Raw genomic sequence first — 5,147 nt, forward strand, 5'->3', positions numbered from 1 at the left:
GACCCCAAGCTCTGAAAGGTCTCTGGTCTACAAGTTAAGTAAAAGGTTTTAAGTCCTGCTTCAAGTGCCTGATAAAGCACTGGAGAGGCTAGGACTTATCAAAAACCAGTCCTTGTCCAAAAATCAACAAGTGTTGAAAAACCTTGAATGCAACCTTGACACCGCCTTCATAGACCAGGCTCCTCCCACCCCAACTGCTGCTTCCTGTGTGTCCATGAAGATAACACCTCCACCCTTAAACTGACCTATTTACTCTAGAGGTGGAGATCCCAGCCCCACCCCTTGATTGATGGTTATGTTAATGCAGGGTTTCTCAACCAGGGTTCCTTGAGCAATTTCTGCCTCTCAGATAAGTTTCCAATGACACCATTGTTCCTTTTAGCCATCTGTAAGGGGGAAATTCTTCCCAATGATGACAAGAGTTAAGCCCCGTACACACGCACCGATTATTGGCCGTTTTTTGTACAGTGTTGTTGTGTTGGTTGAAATGTGCTCTAGACTGCACACGAATTTTGTCGGCCAACAACAACCAACTTCAGAAGTGATGTCATGTGCTGGTTTACTTTTCGTGTGTTTTTTTTCTTCTCTGAGCATGCCCAGCTTTGCTCAACTGATTTTTGTCGGCCGAAATCTGTACTGACTGAGGAACAATCGGCCGTTCTGGTGTTGGCCAACAAAAATTTTATAGCATGCACACCAGATTTTGTTTGGCCAAAAAGTCGCAGTCGGTTGTCGGAAGCATCACACTAACAAGCCGATAATCGGCAGATCGGACGTTGGCCGACAATTTACAGCCAACAATCTGTGCGTGTGTACGAGGCTTTAGGAGCATTCTTCCCACTGACTGTCACACTAGTGTGTCATAAGTTGTAGATTTTTAATTTTTAGCAGAGGTTCCCCGAGACCAGAAATTGATTTCAAGGGTTCCTCTGTGTTGAAAAGGTGGAGAAAGGACAGCCTATCATTTATTGGTTCCTCTACAGAAAATAAGAGGGTGAATTAACTATTTCCTAATGAATTTACCCCATGAAAAAAAAAAAGTAATCAAGGTAGAAATAAGTGTGGTTGTGGGGGCACCATAGCTACTAATCACACAGGTGATCCATATATGCACATACATATTGGATTGCTCAAGGTTAGCAGGAATCTCCATATTAAATGTTCAGCAGGCATTTCTTTGTCAACTTTAAGGCCTCCTGCACACGGGGCATTTTTACAGCGGCTGTTTTTGGCATCAGACATTTTTTTTCTACAGCCAATAAACTCCCCAGCATGTTCTCCTAGGTCTCCCCCCGGCATGTTCTCCTATGTCTCTCCCCGGCATGTTCTCCTATGTCTCTCCCCGGCATGTTCTCCTATGTCTCTCCCCGGCATGTTCTCCTATGTCTCTCTCCCGGCATATTTCTCCCCCGGCATATTTCTCCTATGTCTCCCTGGAATGTTCTCCTATGTCTCCCCTGCGTGTTCTCCTATGTCTCCCCTGCGTGTTCTCCTATGTCTCCCCTGCGTGTTCTCCTATGTCTCCCCTGCGTGTTCTCCTATGTCTCCCCTGCGTGTTCTCCTATGTCTCCCCGGAACTTTCTCCTATGTCTCCCCGGAACTTTCTCCTATGTCTCCCCGGAACTTTCTCCTATGTCTCCCCCAGTGTGTTCTCCTATGTCTCCCCCAGCGTGTTCTTCTATGTCTCCCCGGCGTGTTCTCCTATGTCTCCCCAACGTGTCCTCCTATGTCCCACCGGCATGTTCTCCTATGTCCCCCCCGGCATGTTCTCCTATGTCCCCCCCGGCATGTTCTCCTATGTCCCCCCCGGCATGTTCTCCTATGTCCCCCCCGGCATGTTCTCCTATGTCCCCCCCGGCATGTTCTCCTATGTCCCCCCCGGCATGTTCTCCTATGTCCCCCCCGGCATGTTCTCCTATGTCCCCCCCGGCATGTTCTCCTATGTCTCCCCGGCATGTTCTCCTATGTCTCCCCGGCATGTTCTCCTATGTCTCCCCCGGCATGTTCTCCTATGTCCCCCCCGGCATGTTCTCCTATGTCCCCCCCGGCATGTTCTCCTATGTCCCCCCCGGCATGTTCTCCTATGTCCCCCCCGGCATGTCCTCCTATGTCCCCCCCGGCATGTTCTCCTATGTCCCCCCCGGCATGTCCTCCTATGTCCCCCCGGCATGTCCTCCTATGTCCCACCAGCATGTTCTCCTATGTTTCCATGCACACACAGGCTGTTGTCAGCAGTTTTTGGCTGTAAAAAAAAAAAAAGAGCGTTTTTTTTTACAGCTTAAAACCCCACTAATGTCAATAAATGCCAAAAAACGCTAATCACTGGTGTTTTTTTTTTTTATTCCATTGCTTTTTTTTTTTTAAGCCTGGGTTGTGTTTGGAGGTGTCGTTGATGGAACATAGCCTGGGTTCACACTGGTGCATGCTGAACACCGCATGTGATTTGCCCCAAAAACGCACCGCATTCCTGTGCACATCACATGTGATGTCTGTGCAATACAGTTTGAGCCATATACTTTGTATGGCTCAAATTTCATCACATTTGCACCATAATGTTGTAGGAACCTTTTTATCTCCACACCTAATCACATTGCATGGGTGTGAACACCCATGCGATGCGATTCTGGCAAGTACACTGCATTTTGCAACCTGTTTCGGGGTATCGTTCATGGAACACAAAGCCCTATAGACATTGTGCCGATTTGGCATGCAATTTGTCATGTCAAATTAGAGCCTATTGCTGGCACCGGTTCACACTGAGGGTGGGTTTGAACGCGTACGATTTCAAACTCGCATATCAGTGCGACTTCGGGGGGGGGGTGGCATTTGACAGAAATCTGTACGGGTTCATGCACTGATGTCTATTGAAGTCGCCAAAAGTAGTGCAGAAAAAAAGAGGGAAAAGAAATGGACTTTGAAGGCACCGTAATAAAAAACAATACTTTATTGTTGATGAGTATAAAACCACAAAAATGTGCGTCGACCGACCAAAAAGGGGCGGAGACAATTGATCAAGAAATACAAGTGGTCCGGTATATAGAAACCTCGCCACTATGGACATACAATACAACATAAAGTACAAAATTACAATGAGGTATCAATAACCAAGAACTGAGAACGCTATACGCTGCAGAGAACCAGCACCAGAGGTGCAGGCAACGCAGAGCGCTCTACAAAGTACAGATACACCTTCCACAGGGAAATATACTGATATATCCAATTGCTCTACATGTTTCGCCTGGTGTTCAGACTTCTTCCGGAGCTGTTTGGAATACAGATTCCATAAGAAGATGTTGCTGGGGCCAAACCAAGGGCACCAGAGGGATAGCACACCATAAAAAATATTTAGTAATCACGAGGGGTGACCTGCTGAGGCAACTGGAGGAGCCGCACTGCTTATGGCCGATTAAAAGAGTATCAAGTGGTCAAAGTAGAAAACTCACAATGAGATACATGCCTGTTGCATAGATAGCCAGACAAAGGGCACAGGAGTAAATAGTAAGCAGTTCCTCCAGTAGAGGAAGTAGGAGTCTATTTCCGTAGACGACTGTTTAGTGGAAACGCGTCACAGAGGAGTGCCGCATCGTCATTGCAAGTTGCCGAGGACCGCACTGCAGGCGGCCACGGCCTCTCCAATATCGGTATCGGTTTCCTGTGTCCATTAGTTAACATCTAACTGTAAGTGCACTGGATACTTTTGTTTTAATAAATTGTCAAAGGTACTGCGCTATGGTCTGATTCTGTTTCTGTGAGATACACGTGGAAGCCCTCACCTGTGCGGAGAGTAACACCCAGAACAAGAGTGGACCGGGATTGGGTTGAGACACCGAAAGATCAGTGAGACAGTCGCCTTTTGGTTTGAGCGATCCGGTAAGAGGCCACACTTACTATCTGATTATTTCACGGTGACCTCCCTGAATTCCCAAGACACTACTGGGCCGATTATCCGTCCTTAACCTCTTTTCTCTATGGTAAGGGGCTAATCCCCACAAAGGTGGTGGAACCCATCTGCGCCCCACGGATCTAGAGGAACCCACAGAGTGGATTTTACTTTAGCCTGTGAGGGGACGATTGGGACTTTATGCACTTTTATATGTATATGGACTATACACTGAGGTGGCAACCATTGAAATATTGGACACTTTTTCTTTGAATTACTTGTACACTTTGTTGGTTTATGTTGGTATCACATTATCCATTTATCATCACCTATTCACCATAACACACCCAAGTATATGCACCAGGGTGCATAGTATTTACTGTACACCCGTTCAAGTGCACATCAATTTTGGAAACACATCACAGGTATATGGGGGACACTCATTATAGTGTCACACCTTTTCCTGATTTGTGACACCAGTGAATTTTAGCGCACCTGATTTCTTTTCTACACCTATATCTTATTGCATGGGGGTTCACATTCTGGCAAGCATTGCATTGTGGGAAAGTCAGAGTTACTAAAATAGCAGAGAAGTGATTTTTAGCTAAAAATGCCAATGCAAAAATGCTGAAAAACTCACTACAAAGCTACTGGCGTTTTTATAAAGTCCCGTGTGCTAGAGGTCTAAATTGGACAGATTCTCCTTTCCTTGTATCATTAGCCATTATGGATCACCAACTAATCACCTGTCCTTGAGGCACAAAATGTCATGTCCCATGGCTATGGTGTATATACAGATGATTGCCTATATATATTACAAGGATGTACATATAACAGACTTTTATGGTGTTTTTATATAAAAGTAATAATTTGTGTAAGCTATATATATATAAAATACAGAATGCAATTGCTTTAGTGTATATAAAATGTATTTCCATGATATGTATACAATGTACATGTTTAATCTCATTACACTTCTATAAATATATAAACTGATGCAAATGTATCAGTTTTTCATCCATTTTCCATTCATTTTTCATCCGTTTTTTGTCTGTTTTTCATCTGTTTTTCATCCATTTTTCGTCTGTTTTATATCCATTTTTCATCTGTTTTTCATCTATTTTTCGTCTGTTTTTCATCCATTTTTCGTCTGTTTTTCATCCATTTTTCGTCTGTTTTTCATCCATTTTTCGTCTGTTTCATATCCATTTTTCGTCTGTTTCTCATCCATTTTTCGTCTGTTTCATATCCATTTTTCGTCTGTTTC

This window comes from Pelophylax lessonae, assembly GCF_965119305.1.
Source record: "Pelophylax lessonae genome assembly, chromosome: 1".
Classification (NCBI taxonomy): Eukaryota; Metazoa; Chordata; class Amphibia; order Anura; family Ranidae; genus Pelophylax; species Pelophylax lessonae.